Source organism: Bos mutus, chromosome 8, assembly GCF_027580195.1.
Source record: "Bos mutus isolate GX-2022 chromosome 8, NWIPB_WYAK_1.1, whole genome shotgun sequence".
Taxonomy (NCBI): Eukaryota; Metazoa; Chordata; class Mammalia; order Artiodactyla; family Bovidae; genus Bos; species Bos mutus.
In genome coordinates, this window is record NC_091624.1 from 10202100 (window position 1) to 10217788 (window position 15689).

Genomic DNA, 15689 nt, shown 5'->3' on the forward strand with positions numbered 1-15689 from the left:
TTTTTCAAGGTTGTGGCCAGCCACCTGGCTCCCAGAGGTTCTGCCTAGCTCTTCCTCTGCCTCTCCCCTGCCCCCTACCCTCTGCCACCCTGCCAGGAGTTATCGGAGTTCTGCTATTAGCCTGAGGCTAATCCCACCAAGAGGCAACCCACTCCCATATTATTGCCTGGAAAATCCCATGGAGGCAGGAGCCTGATGGGCTAGCTACAGTCTATAGGGTCACAAAGAGTCGGACACAACTTAGCAACATCAACCCCACCAAGAGGTAACCAATGATACCACAGAGAGCAGGGGCTATGTGGGGGAGGGTGCGCCTGGTTCCAAATAACTCACCACCACCCCCTCTCACCTTTCTAAGTTGGGAGCCGCTGACAGTTTTTCAGCCCGAGCCCCAGTGCCAGGTGCGGGCAGGCCAGCCCACGGTAGAGGGGGAGGGGAGAAGCCTGGGCCCTCTGGAGCAGAGGGCACACCTGGCAGCTCTCCACACATCTGAGGCCATGACCTAGGCCCCTCGCCAGAGGAACAGTCTCCTGGGACCCCTTTCCCTCTCCTCCATGCCTGGAAGCTCCAATCTCTCAAGCGGCTCGTGGCTCCAGCCCGCCTCTCCCCCAGTCCTGCCCCCACCCAGCTGGTTGTGCAGGCAAAGGTGGTGGCTCCCTGGGGCTGAGCCTGGCTGGCCTGCTGTGAGCGGCTCCAACCTCTCCAGGCTTAGCGGGCTGAGCCATAAGCAGCCTGTTTATCCCTGGGAGGAATGACGGTTTTCCCTGAGCAGTGACATCTTGGAAACGGCCTGGCTCCACAAACAACAACAAACCTCCCTGCCTCAGCCCAGGATCCAGCTTGAAGGAGAAGGCTTCTGATCAGAAGGGCCTGAGGAACAGGTTGGGGGCCGCTTCCCCGAGAAGCCCAACCCTGGCCTTGACTGATGACTCTCAGGACCCAGGAAGAGGAGAGGGTGGGCAGGGAATGGAAGAGTCTCTGGATAGCAGGAAGGGGCCTGGCACTACCTGGTGCGGTCCCTGGTTGCTCCAAAAGGGAAACTGAGCCAGAGAAAAAAGGAGATTGGCCTGAGATGATCCAGCCAGCAGGGACCAGACTGCGCCTCGGTCTCCAGTCTGTTGGCCGGGCCAGGGCTTTCTCTACCATATACACTGCTTTTCCAAAGGGAAAAGCCAGTAATGTGGGGGTCCTGGAAAGGAATGCGTCACTAAGGGGATCCCCCAAAAGTGAGCACCAAGATGAAAGCCAGGTGCTCTGAGTCATGCAGCTGGTGTCATGGAGAGAAAGCTGGGTGGGGGACCCACAGACCTGGGTTCTTGTCCCCACTGTGCCACTGAGTTGCATGGAACCTCAGGCAAGTTCTTCTTCGTCTGCCTCAGGCCTGCATCTGGCCAGAAAGTAAACACACTCAGTTATTCTGGGGCCTTGGGAGACCAAACGGGAAGTGGCTTTCAGGGTCCCCTAGGTTCCCCAGGAACCTAGCGGAGCGTGAGCACTCCCTCCTTAGCTGTATCTCTTTTGGGGAACCAGGCAGACCACTGGTTGAGAACCACACACCACCCCTCAACCCTCCGATCCACCTCCCTGGTTGGCACTGTCCCGGTGGGGCCCAATCTGAGCTCTAAGCTGCCATAGTCTGTGGGAAAGACCAGAAGTACTGCATTCAAACCAGCTGGGGCTTGTCCCTTCCACCCTCCATGGCCCAGGCCATAGTGTAGACACCACACCACCCAGCCCAGCCCAGGCCAGCCCAGCCTGATCCCTGAGTGGGCTTTCACTGTGGGCTCAACCAGGCTGAAGCCAAGGTTTTCCCTGCCTCATCGCCTATCAAATCCCATCCCCCAACCCTTGGCCCTATGGGAGCCATCCCGACGTGAAGAAATGAGGGCCCCTCCAAAGGGACTCCCCATCGGAGCCCAAATTGGTAGCGCCCACTGTCTGCCAGGCAGAGCTAGGAGATGAAGAGGAAGAGCTGACTTGGACATCAGAGCCTGTCCTCAAGGAAACCCACCTGAGCCCTTTCCTATCACACCCGGAGCCCCAGGCTGGACCCTTGGGACCAAAGGATGAATCAGGCTCAAACCCCACGTTCATAAGACATGAAGCAATCACAGTGGGTACCACCACCACTGGACATATTCCAACTGCAATGTTTGCTCTAGCTAGGGAAGGCTGGGTAGGATTAAGACCTGGAGAGAAGGGAAGAGAAGAGACGGGCTTTCCGGGCAGTGGGGACAGCACGTGCAAAGGCAAGAAAGCAAGGAAGTGGGGTGGTTTCACTAACACCAGACACTGATGATCAAAAGCCCCCTCGACCATCTCCGGTTCAAAGCCCCGGTGACACTCCCCACAGTGGGGCCACTCACCTCAGCTGCCTCCATCTTCACCAGCCCCCTACCCCCGGGTACAGCAGATGCCAGGCTGGGCCAGGAGTGGGCCCTGCTGTGGAACTTGGCTCCCCAAAGGGCCCGCCCTGGGCTAAGCCTTGCCACGTGCTAGGGCTGGGGAAGAGGGGAGGTGCCCCTTCGCTGGGTGTGGAGGACTCAAGGGGCCCTGGTGGAAACTTTGACTGTGGCCGCAGTGCCCTGGCTGGGATCCCATGGGCACTGGCAGGCCAGGCACTGCGGCTCCCTCCTTCCAGGAGACAGACCCACTCCAGCCGTGAGGACAGGGGAGTCCGATAGTCCCAGCTGTTAGGCCTGAGGGCGGCGGAACGATGTGGCGAGCTCTTGGTGAGGGATCTAGTGGCTCCAGACTTAGCTAGGCATCTCAAGCCAGGAGTGGCAGACTCCAGACTGAATGTCATCGCTGGGGTCGGGGTGATGACACCCACATACCCGGTCCTTGCTGTTCCAGGAGGCAGACATCCTCCAACCTGGTCCTGGCCAGAGACCTGCTGTGTGAACTGAGGCATAGCCCCTCCACTCTCTGCACCTGGCTCTCCTCGGCCCTGAGCTCCCAGGGCAGGAGGATTCTTCTCGGACACCTCAGGACAAGAGGAGAGATGCAGGCTCTCTACACGTGGACAACAGAATCGGCCTCTGCTCACAGCACCTAACTCTGCGGGGTGAGCCGGACCCTAACAACAACACCCTTCCTCACAGGTCTCAGCGAGAAGCCAAAGGAGCAGGTGCAAGACCTTCCCCAAGGGGCTCAGGAGGCAGAGCATCTCTATCTCTGCCTGGACTTTCAGTGGACATTTCAGCAGACACCTCAGGGATCAGCCACCGCAGCCCTCTACCCAGACCAGCCCCCCGAGAGCACCACTTCCTTCCCCTCATGGAAGGCAAGAACAGCCATCCTTGTGCCTGGTGGGTGGTCAGCACCATGGGCTGAGAGCTCCCTCCCCACTCAGCGTCCGGACTTCTGATCACCAAACATTCCTTTCTCTCGGCAAGAAAAGCCGGCTGACCAGTGTAGAAGTGGTAGCAGCACACAGTGCAAGCACGCCCCAGCCCTGCAGGGTCCCCACCCGCCGAGACAGACAGACAGACACACACACACAGAGCTATCTCAGAGCAGAACATAACATGGTTTGGTTGCAACATGCCTCTCAATGGCTGCCCTGGGGAAGAAACAATAGAAACAGGGGCACAGGGTGGCCTGGACAAGAGCCCCCAGCCCACCGCACACGCACCCTGGCACCCAGGCACCTACCCAGCACACTCCAGCAGGGACCTGGGGACTCCTGGCTGCTGTTCCTGCCAGCCCGCCCGCCCGGCTCTCCGCCTGGCTCCTCCCGCAGGCGGGCAGGCGGCCGGGCGGCCGTGACTGTGGCAGCTCCCGGCGGCCGTGTCAAGCAGCCGCCTTCCCCAGACAGAGCTCCTTTGTGTCAGCAGGGCTATTTATGGACTTACCCAAGTTCCCCAGGGGAGCGATACCTGCTGGGAAAAGCAGAACCAAATGACCAGGTTCCACCTCGCACATCTAGGTAGCCGTTTTCAAAACCCTTGCATCACTTGTCCCTCCTCCTCCTCTTCCTCCTCCTCCTCTCTGCCCTCCTCCTCTTCCTCCCCCTCCTCCTCCAGCGCCCTTCCCAAACACACACCCGGTCCAGCCCGCTGCCGCCACTCTAGAGAGAAGCTGAATTTCTTTCTTCCATCAAACAGAAAACTCTGTAATTTCCCAAGACACTTTCATCTGAGCAGGAGTCCGGGATGTCTTGAGGAAGAGTCCTCCACCACCCCGTCCTTCAGCCGGCAAGGGGCCCAGCGGCTCCCTGGGTGACAGGCTCACATGCACCAGCCTTGACTCCCCAGCCGCGCCCGTCCCCAGGACTGGGGCTGCCCCACCCCGGACCCCCGGAGTGCTGCTCTGGAGAGAGAGGTGTCCACTTTTCACGGTGGCAATCCCGTGGGCACTGAGGATCCCAAGCCGACTGCACCCCCACACACATCCTGAAGGCTCCCCCAGCTGGGGCATCCCAACCCACTGGCCGCAGCTCTGGGCTCCCCCAGCAGGGGCAGGACAGAGCCAATCACCGAGGCTTTCCAGGCACACCCCCACCCCTACCCCAACCCGCCTCTCATCCCAGTGGGCGGCTGCAGTTTAACCCAGGGTCCAGCAGCCAAAACGCACTGACTCCAAGAATGCCACAGCCCCCGCTGCGGGGGAGTGGCTGCTTCAGTCACCTCCGACCGACCGAACCATCAGCGCAGCCAACACACATGTTTTTATTTAGCACTTTTGTGTGCCGTGTCTGGGCAATCAGAGGTGGACAGAGAGCTTGGGGCTTCCTTCCCCCGAGTACGGGGGCTGAAAGGGGCATGTTACAATAGCCCAAGAGTAAGGATCACAAGTGAAGGAGATGTCCCTATCAGAGGGACCATGTGAGTGGGAGGATGGGGGGGCAGCAGGCGAGGGTCCCCTGTTCAGGTTCCAGCTCCAGCCCTGGCTGTCCGGACATCACTGAGCAAGTCCCTACCCATCTCTGAGCCTGGGTCTCCTCATCTGTAAAATGGGACTGACAGCCTTTGACCTGCCCACTTGTGGGGTTATTAGAGGATTCAGTGATTGTGGGGCAGGCACTCTTCTGAGAGTCTGGCCTTCATTAATTCATTTAATCCTGATTGACACCTCGTGAGGCAGGTGCTAGTATTACCCTATTTACAAAGGACCCGAGGTGGGGAATGGCAGTGGAAGCTGCCCACAGCTTGTTGTTTGAAGACCAGTAGGATTTGCAGGAGCTTCCCAGGTGGCGCTAGTGGTAAAGAACCCATCTGCCAATGCAGGAGACATAAGAGACCTTGGTTCAATCCCTGGGTTGGAAAGGTCCCCTGGTGAAGGGAATGGCTACCCACACCAGTATTCTTGCCTGGAGAATTCCACAGACAGAGGAGCCTGACCGGCTATGGTCTGTGGGGTTCACAAAGAGTCGGACAGGACTGAGTGCCTAAGCACAGCACAGATCCAACTCCAGGATGCCCACTCGGAACCACTGCAGGAAGCTGCCTTGCCAGCACAAAGCTATTTGATGGTGAGGCTACGGCTGCTGCAGACGCTTGTCTGATGTCCTCAAACACACCACGGACTGTGCCTGAGGCTCTGGTCAGGGATGTCTGTTCCATAGCTAGTTCCAACCTGAGCATGCTTACCACCCTCGTGGCCAGCTCCCTGGATGTCAGCCCAGAAAACACAGGGCAGGAGCCCCGTCCTCTTTTCCGCCACAGCCAGCCTGGGCCAGAGCGCTCTCCCTCTGCCTCTTGCTCCCCCTAAATGAGTCTCAGCGCCCCTGAATGTCTGCCTCTGCCTGCCTCCCTGCCCGTCTCCCACTCTCTAGTCCTGTCTCTCTCACATATACAGCATACTCATGCATGCTGACATAAGAAAACATCCTTTATTAGGGTCAACTCAGAACAGCCCTCATCTGAGCTGGGCACTTACACTCCCCCATCAACACTTCGTCTTGTCCCTGGGGGCTGAGCCAAGGCAGTCCTTGCACAGCCCAGGAAACTTCCAGATTGGAAAACTATCATTTGCCAGGTTCCTGGGAAGCAGGGCCCACTCCTGTCCAGGAAAACCAAGGAGGTGAGTCTTAGGAGATGGCCAGTTCTAATGGGCGACGGACAGTTCCCAGGAGGGAATATCTGGCGCTTGGGGTAGGATTTCTCAGCGTGGAGAGCCTGAATATAGGGTCTTCCTTGAGATGAGAGGAGTCCCTGAGTTCAGCTGAGTCTTCACTTCTCAATCAACATAAAGTTCCAAGCGCCAGCTACAGGCCGGGCTCTGGGCTGGGCCATGGGGATGGGGTGGAGAGCTGGCAGACCAGGACCCTGTCCTCACCAGGCCAAACGACATAGGGCGCACAGTCAGACTAGGGAGCACATCATTGGATACTGTGTCAGAGCAGCCCTGCCAACCCAGGGCGCTGAGTTGGGAACAGATCCAGGATGCATCCATCAGTGCTCCGGACCACTAGGATGACGACGAAAGGGCACAGCAGGAAAGTGCCCTGAGGCCCAGGAGGGGGCCAGGCCAGCCTGGGAGAGCACCTAGTGCCTGGGGAGCCCAGGGGGCCACTGCCCTCTGCCTCCCCACAGGTCCAGACGCAGAGCCACAGAGCACGCGGCCCCTCCCCGTGTGCAGCCTGGGTAGGATGAGACAGTCACTGTCAGTCAGGCCACCTAAACCAGAAGGGCACCTGGAGAGCTTTCATTCCTATTCCCTTTTTATAGCCAGTGAATACGAGGCTCAGAGAGGGTAAGTGACTTTCCCAAGGAAACAGAGAGAGTGAGTGACAGGGCCAGGACCAGAGCTTGCCAACCCCCAGTCCACTGCTTCTTCTGTCGCATCCCAGTGCCTCTCAGTTCAGTTCAGTTGCTCAGTCGTGTCCGACTCTTTGTGACCCCATGACCCACAGCATGCCAGGCCTCCCTGTCCATCACAAACTCCTGGAGTCTACCCAAACCCATGTCCATTGAGTCGGTGATGCCATCTAACCATGTCATCCTCTGTCATCCCCTTCTCCTGCCTTCAATCTTTCCCAGCATCAGGGTCTTTTCAAATAAGTCAGCTCTTCGCATCAGGTGGCCAAAGTATTGGAGTTTCAGCTTCAATATCAGTCCTTCCAATGAACACCCAGGACTGATCTCCTTTAGGATGGACTGGTTGGATTTCCTTGCAGTCCAAGGGACTCTCAAGAGTCTTCTCCAACATCACAGTTCAAAAGCATCAATTCTTCGGCGCTCAGCTTTCTTTATGGTCCAACTCTCACATCCAAACATGACCACTGGAACCCTCAGACCTACATAAATGATGGTGCTGTTCAGGACAGGAGGATCTTGGGAACAGTGAGATCCAGGTGGCCCACAGGGTCAGCACCTGGGCCCTCAGAGCCTGGGCCCCACTCACTGATCTCCATATGTTATTTAACAAAACACCTATTTGACGCTTAGGCTGTGTCAGCACTGCGCAAAGCACGTCCCAATTACTGACTCATGAAACCTTCACAACCCTATTAGCTATGATGTCTAGTGTCCCCAGTTAGCTGCTGTTGTTTAGGCGCTCGGTCATGTTCAACTCTGTTGCGACCTCATGGACTGTAGCCCGCCAGGCTCCTCTGTCCGTGGGGATTCTCCACGCAAGAATACTAGGCTGGGTTGCCATGCCCTCCTCCAGGGATCTTCCCAGGAATGGAACCCATGTCTCCTGAATTGGCGGGCAGATTCTTTACCACTAAGCTACCCAGGAAGCCCATCCCCATTTTACAGAGAGGTAAACGGAGGCAAAGAGATGATTAAACCTGTTTAAGGTCACCAGTAAGTACAGAGCCACGGATCGAACCCAATCCACTGTGCCCTGCACAAGGCGGCCCACAGAACAGAGCCCTCTGGCTATGTACCGAGAAGCGTGCTGGCTACACAGCCCAACCATATAGGCAAACATCTCACTGTTCAGACAAGCTGGCAGCAGCTTCCAGGGCTAGGACCAGGGAGGGTTAGCAGGGAGCTAGTGAATGTGCACCTCCCATTTTAAGAGGGGCAGCACCCATAGGCTCCAGGGAGGCCCCTCGGGAGGCGCAGCAGCAGCAGCAGCAGGATTCGGCCCAGACGCCCTGGCCAAGCCGCGGCCCAGCAGTCGGACCACAGCACGGCTCCCTCCCTGTCTTCCCTCACTGCCTCCGCTGTGTTAAGCCTGGGACATCTGGAACTGTGTTTGCAAGACCCTGTCCTGAGCCTCGGGCAGATGGAAACCCGCCCACCTTCCTTCCCCCCACAGCCTCCACCTGGGGGAAACAGGGCCTTGGCAATACCTTCTCAAAAAAAACCCCAAAAAACAAGAGGGTACCTGCCGAAGGCTATTTAATGAGCTTTCCCGTCCTGGCTTCTGATGCAAAGTCCACTGGGATTTTATTCCAGGGTGGGGAGGACAGTGATGTCACTTGGCAGAAACAGGGCACCAAGCCAAGGGAGGCGGGGCCCCAGGAATCCAGAGCGGGCGACAGACTAAGACCACCCCCAGTCCCCACCAGCAGAGGCTCAGGCTTTTAATTCCCTGGACAATGAAGGGACCAGTCCTGTGTTATGGGTGACGGGGGTACTGGAAGCCGGGGCCCCACACAGAGGCCCCACTTTCTACAGAACCCTGCCCTCCTCCCACCTGTGACAGAAGAGACTGATGGCCCTGGGCTGCCCTGGGAAACTGTGGAATATCTGTATATGCCTCTCCAGTCCAAGCTCTGAATTTGCTAACCTACTGAGGGAGTTCTGGGCCTTTAACTCATTGGGTCTCAGAGCCTTGGTTTGGGGGTCTACAAGTCTCCATGCACAAAGGCCACCCCCACAGAAGAGTGGGCCAAGAGACACTGATTATTTCAATAACTATTGAACCCTTGTCACGTGCTTGGAACTATGGGCACAGACAGAGAAGTAGCCTGTGCCTGGGCTCTGACTCGGAGGGCGGGTGGTGACCTTGGTGCTAACACTTCAAACAAGAACTGTTCTGCCATGTTCTGGCCTCTCTGGCCCTAACACCAGGGCAGAGGACACACACTTCTACCGCTTGCTAAGGGCATGCTCCTGGCTCTTTCTGGGGGCACTTGCCTTGCTCTTGGGGGCACATGCTGCAAATAGGGGGCTGGGGCAGGACAAAGCAAGCATCCATCCTCAGGTTCAAATCCACAGGGAGTTCTGGACTGTAGTCTACAGAACCCAGGGCAGGTCCCTTCCCTGTTATGGGTCTCAGTCTTCCATCCCTAAAAAGAGGCTGGAGATGGGTGTCCAGTAGCCCCCTGGGTCTACTCCTCCCCTTCAAAGTCAGTCCCAGGCCCCACAAGCTCCTCCCTAAAGGATTAGGTTCCAGCAGTGGTATTTATAAAGAGTATAGACTTTGCAGCCCCCCAAAATTTGAGTGTGAGTCATCTTGGGCAAGTCACTTTAATGTCTCTGAGCCTCGGTTTCCTAATCTGTAAAATGGGGCTATGACTGCCTGCCTCAGTGGGCCCTGCGGGAGAACGAGTTAGGTAGTGCTCGTGGAATGCCTGGCGCTCAGTAAATAAGAGCTATGGCTATTGTTGTATTGTCATTGCTGCTATCGCCTGGAGAGTCCCATGGATGGAGGAGCCTGGTGGGCTACAGTCCACGGGGTCCTGAAGAGTCGGACACGACTTCACTTTCACTTGCACTTTCATCATCCGTCAAAGGACAGAATTGATGGAGTGGGTTGGTGAAGAGAGTAATGTAAAATGCAAAAATAGCTGTTGAGGGTCAAATAGATGAAGGCCTAACACGGTGCCTGGTTCGACTAACAGCTGATAATCACTAACATTTATTGAGCAACAAGCTATAATTATTCCCATCCTACAGATGGGAAAACTAAAGGCAGAAAGGTTACATGGCTAAAGCAATGGCAAAAATGGCAGCATGGCGCCAAGGTGTACACTCTTAAGCTGTGTGTCCTGCCCTGACTCGTGTTCCCCAAATGTCTCTGCTCTTGCTGTCGGCCTCTTCCTCAGGAACTTCAGGCAGCAAGATCAATCTCCAGTTTGCTCATGGGAACTTCATCTCCCAACCACAGTGAGGGGGAAGCCCACATGCAGCAAAAGCCAGGAGTCCAAAGTCCCCCAGCAGAGCTGGTCCTTAGAACTGCGGCTGGCCGGCTTCTGCCTCCAGCCCAGGGCATGCATGACAGTCACCTCAGCAGCATCAGCCTGACCTTGGGTGGCTATAGCAGCACAAGATGGCCAAAAGCCACCACTATCTTCTTTCCTGGCTTCAGTCCAACCAGCCACTCGTCCGCCTGGGATTTCAGGCTTTGGGGAGGAATCCTCGACCCACTGGGCTTGTGCCAGCTCCAGGGTCAGCCCATCTTGACCACTGGAGTTCCTGGGAAGTGTTTGGCACAGACTTGGAGGCCAACTCTGTGACCTTGGCTGCTGCTGCTGTTAAGTCACTTCAGTCGTGTCCGACTCTGTGCAACCCCATAGACGGCAGCCCACCAGGCTCCCCCATCCCTGGGATTCTCCAAGCAAGAATACTGTAGTGGGTTGCCATTTCCTTCTCCAATGCATGAAAGTGAAAAGTGAAAGAGAAATCTCTCAGTCGTGTTCGACTCTTAGTATGGACTGCCCATGGACTGCAGCCTACGAGGCTCCTCCGTGCATGGGATTTTCCAGGCAAGAGTACTGGAATGGGGTGCCATTGCCTCCTTCAGACTTTGGCTGCTAAATATCGTTAATCCCCGGACTCCCCCAAGTTAAGCGCTTGCTTGGACTGTTAGGCCTAAAGCCAAATTACCAAAACAGAGGGTCAGCAGTTGAAAGACTGGCCTGAAATGCTGGCTTTGCTGCTGTTTAATGCAAGACCTGGGACAAGACCAGTCCCCTCTTTGGGCCTCAATTTCCCCATCTCTAAAATGGGTACAGGGGTTGAACGAGATCAGATCTACCCAGCATGCAGTCTGCAGAATGCACTGGTCCATGAGCTGCTTGTTACTGGTTTATAATAAGATAAGCAACAAAGTCAACAGTGTTTGGAAACTTCTGTAGCAACTTGACATGGCTGTGACATCCAAGTACAAGATCATGGACTGGTTGGATTGAAGAGGTACAGGACTGGGTTCGGCGCTGTCAAACCGGCATGAGAGATCCTACTCAGTGCACATTTTAACTAAGTACAAGGCTCTTCACCGCAGGTGAATTAAGAAGCCCTGGTGCAAACGATGCTGTTTCTATGAGAACTCACTAACCAGGCCTCTATAACAGCACTCACACCTGCAGGGGACTCACCATCCCGTCACCTGAGCAGTTTCCTCTCTGGGGCTCCCAGCTCAGAGAATGGAACCACCAATTGCCTATTTGCCTAAACCAGACGCATGGGCGTCATCCCTCTCCCAAACTCTCTCTCCACCCAGTGAATCCCCAGTCTCGCAGATCCCGCCTCCGCACCATGCAGAGCTCTCATCTCTCTTCATCCCTGCTGCCTGCCAGCACCTCTTCCCAAGGTGAGGGCGACAGACTCCTCACTGCTCCCAGCCTCTCACCTCGCCGTCGTCCACACCATTCTCTGCAACGAGGCTGCAAGCTTTCCATGACACAGGTCGAACACACAGCTCCCAGTGCCCTGGGATAAAGCTCAGACCCCTTACACAGCCTCTCAGGCTCCTCCAGCCTCGTCCTCATCTCCAGCTCCGTTCCCCTCCCTCATGCTTTCAGCACACTGGTCTGCCTTGAGGTCCTCCCCCAGAATGATCTTGCCTCCACCTCTCTGCTGCCCCTTGCCTCATGTTCCTGACCACCCGCACTGGGCCTTTACTATAAATGTCATCTTTTCCTTACATATTTTTCACACTTGGTTGGTGTCTGTCTTTCCTTCAGTTGTCCTCCACCACATCAGACTATGAACTAGCTCTATGGACATGAGAACTCTGTTGGCTGATGAACCATAAAGTAAAGGACATCTGGGACTCTGCCTGACCAGTTTCCAATTGCCCTTCTTTACCATCTGAGAAACTGCCCGTCCTTCCCTCACTCTCAAAACAGGTGACTCACGTGAAACTGACCCACCTCCCACTCCAGGGATGGCCATGTGACTCAGCCCTTGGTCTAGCACTTTGTCCCATCCTATAGTCTTCAGCGACTGGGACAGGCACATGATCCGGCTCGAACCACTAAGACTCAGACCCAGGAATACTGTTGAAAGGATCGAGGGCATCACACTACAAGGCCATCACCCTGGTACTTCTGGCAACTATCTGCCCTCACTAAGGGAGTGAGCCAACACATAAACAGGTCGAGCCCAGAGACAGAGCGAAGAATGCCAGTTCTGGTGATGCTGCGCAAGGTCCTGAATCCCTCTATGCCTGAAGGCTACCCTCCTAAATCCAGTAAATTCCATTTCCGGCTGAAGCTAATTTGAGTTGGGTTCTTGTCACTGGCAACTGGAAGATTCTTGACTGACGTGTGCGGAGTCACCAGTATTTAGCACAGTGTCTGACATACAAGAGCTACTCTGAAATTATTTTTCATTCATGCAGTCATTCAACAAACATTCAGCAGTGAAACAGTGACCAGGCTTGCCCTATAGGAAGGGTCACCTTGGCTGCTGTTTGGAGAGGTGACTACAGGGAGAGGAGTAGGAACTGGAAGCTCCCCTACTACCATGCAGTAGTCCCAGGGACAGAGATGAGACCTAAACAGCGGGGCTGAACAGAGGGAAGGGTACGGACAGGAAGAGTCTCAGTTCTGAATTCACTGGAGAACCTCTGGTGATCTTGGCTCCTCTCTGGTGCTCAGTTACCCGGTCTCTTTCAACTCCATCATTCTAGCATTCCTATGCTATCTCCCACTGCTTATAGAGTCCCTCTCTGCCAACACTCAAATTTTCACTGAAGGCTGTTGAGGTCAGCGTCAGGGGCAAGTCCAGAGGCTGGTTTTGACAGGCAGAGAGTATAGTGTGGTAGCTAAGAGCACAGATTCTGAAGCCAGATGCCTAGATTTGGATCATGGTCTACACCTCCTAGCTGTGAGACCGTGTATACAGTCTATTTAACCTCTCTGTTCCTTTGTTTCTTCATCTGTAAAATGGAAATAATAACAACAGTGTTAAGCAGATTAATATTACAGCAGAAGGAAAGGACATCTGATAACTATTAGGTGGTATTATTATTATTTGCAATAGGAAATCCAGAAAGAGAAAGTTTTAAAACATAGAAAACACAGACTTCCCTGGTGGTCCAGTGGCTGCCAATGCAGGGGCCTGGGTTCAATCCCTGGTCGGGGAACTAGATTCCACATACTGCAACTAAGAGTTCTCATGCGACAGCTAAAAGATCCTGCGTGTCGCAACTGAGACCAGACGCAGACAAATAAATATTAAAAAATAAAATAAGTAAATATATTTTTTAAAAACATAGAAAATAAATTATTCCAAAAACTAGTAGAAAATTTCCCTGAACTAAGAAAAGACTTGGGCCTTTCGGCTGAAAGGACTTACCTAGTGAGTACCAGGAAAAATTACCCAAAAGAGGACAAACAGCTAGAAATAATCTGATGAAGTTTCTAAATTCCTAAGAGTAGAGAGAGAAATCCTGCTTGCTTCCATAAAGAGACTTCAGAGATTCAGGTGAGAACTGCACTTCTTACAACACCAAATGTGGGGACAATAGAGCCCTTCTCTCAGGTTCTAGGGAAAGACTGCTAACACGGAATTCCCTACTCAGGAAAAGATGACTCAAACACAAGGGCAAATATTTCCAGACTTAATAAAGACTAAGAACGTATGCCACCCACAGATCTTTTCTGACGAATTTATCCAAGAAAGCTCTCCAAACCAAAATGAATCAAAATCCAGAAGTCAAGAATAAGATGCTCTCGGATACAAGAGACCAGCAAGCAATGAAGCCAGAAGCATTTAGACATTTAACTACATATAATGTAACTGCGAAGTTATATGCAATCTTAAGTAAAAGATTTTTACTAATGTTTAAGAATAGTAACAATCAGAAAGTACAATTTCAGATGATTTCAGTAATACTTAGGAGTCATGGAGAAGAAAAGCAAAGAGAAGTATGGTCAGCTGACGTGGGTTGTAGGACATGAGGACACGCTCTTGTAGGTCTGATGTCATTCTCGATAGTGAAACATGTTTGTGAAAAAGATTTGGGTAAAATTACCAAAGAAGCCTGGCATGCTACAGCCCATGGGGTCACAAAGAGTCGGTCATGACTGAGTGACTAATACAACAACATATAACTTCCAAGGAAATTTTACAGAAGAATAATGAGAGGTTGCAAAGTGAAAGCGATAGTCACTCAGGCATGTCCAACTCTTTGCAGCCCCGTGGACTGTAGCCTTCCAGGCTCTTCTGTCCATGGAAGTCTCCAGGCAAAAATACTGGAGTGGGTAGCCATTCCCTTCCCCAGGGGATCTTCCTGACCCAGGAATTGAACCTGGGTTTCCTGCATTGCAGGCAGATTCTTTACCACCTGAGTCACCAGGAAAGCCCAATGAGATGTTAGCCTTGGGATATTTAATACTACTGTTGTAGGAATAGATGGATTAATGAGGGAAACAAGAATTTAGAAATCAAGCCACTAATGTGTGGACATTTGGTCTATGATAAGTAAGTAAAGGAAGAATAACTTAAAAAATAGGTTTGAAAAAACTGGTCAACTCTTGGGGAAAAAAATTAATAAGAGTTCCATCTGACACCATGTACTAGATTAAGTGCAGAAGAATTAAAATATGAAGGTGAAACATAAAAGGTTAAAAGTACTTGAAGAAGATATAGGAGAATATTCGTTATAATTTTGGAGAGGAAAGTCCTCAGCAAGTACAGCCCCCTACGATCAAAAAACAGAGTTGACTACAAAAATACTTGATTATTTAAAAATGTTAACTTCTGAATGACAAAAAAAAGAGTATAAATAAAGTTAAAAGACAAATGATAAACTGGAAAAAATATTTGTAACCTACATAATAAGCACATGGTTAATATTCTAATATCATAAATAAAACAACTGCCCAAGTAGAAAACTGGGCAAATTATATTAACTGATGAGCCAAAGAAGAAGAAATATGAAAGACAAATAAAAATAAAGAGAAGCCCAACCTCACTAATAATCAAACAATTGCAAATTAAAATGACACTGGTGGTAAAGAATTCACCTGCCAATGTAGGAGACATAAGAGATGCGGGTTCGATCGGTGGGTTGGGGAAGATCCGTTGGAGGAGGGCATGGTAACCCACTCCAGTATTCTTGCCTGGAGAATCCCCATGGACAGAGGAGCCTGGTGGACTACAGTCCAAGGGGTTGCAAAGAGTCAGACACGACTGAAGCAACTTAGCATACAAAATAAAATATAAATTTTCCCTTCTCATACCAACAAAGAATTAAAAAGCTGTGACATCCAGTATTACGTAGGAAAATGGTCACCGTCGTTCACTATTAGGCAAACTGTAGTAACCTCCCTGTTTCTTTGTTTTCTCATCTATGAAAGTGAAAGTGTTAGTCGCTCAGTGGGAATAACAGCAATAATGGTGGAGAGATCACACATTTAAACAGAAGAAAAGCATTTGTGGAGCACTCTGGGGGTGTGTCGTGCTCTGCCCTACAGAGAAGTGCAGTAAGATGTAACGTACAGGCCATTCTCAGAATATTTACTGCAGCAACGCTCATAATGTCAAAACATCGGAAACAACCTGAGCACACATCAATATGGGAGCAATTAAATAAATTATGGTCTATTGGCT

General features: G+C 52.7%; 1 protein-coding gene across 6 annotated transcripts in view; it reads right to left on the reverse strand.

Annotated features, from left to right (window-relative positions):
• The window catches only part of RGS3 (regulator of G protein signaling 3), a 139513-nt gene that overhangs the window by 29865 nt on the left and 93959 nt on the right, over window positions 1-15689 (reverse strand). Inside the window, exon 1 of one of the 6 annotated variants that reach the window (XM_005902473.2) lies at window positions 3858-3975. The exons of 4 other annotated variants lie outside the window; for them this stretch is intronic. The gene's annotated coding sequence lies outside the window, so the exon portion shown is untranslated. Of the gene's footprint in view, window positions 1-3657; window positions 3797-3857; window positions 3976-15689 lie in introns of those variants that run through there. One more of the 6 variants, XM_070375053.1, reaches the window with a different exon arrangement.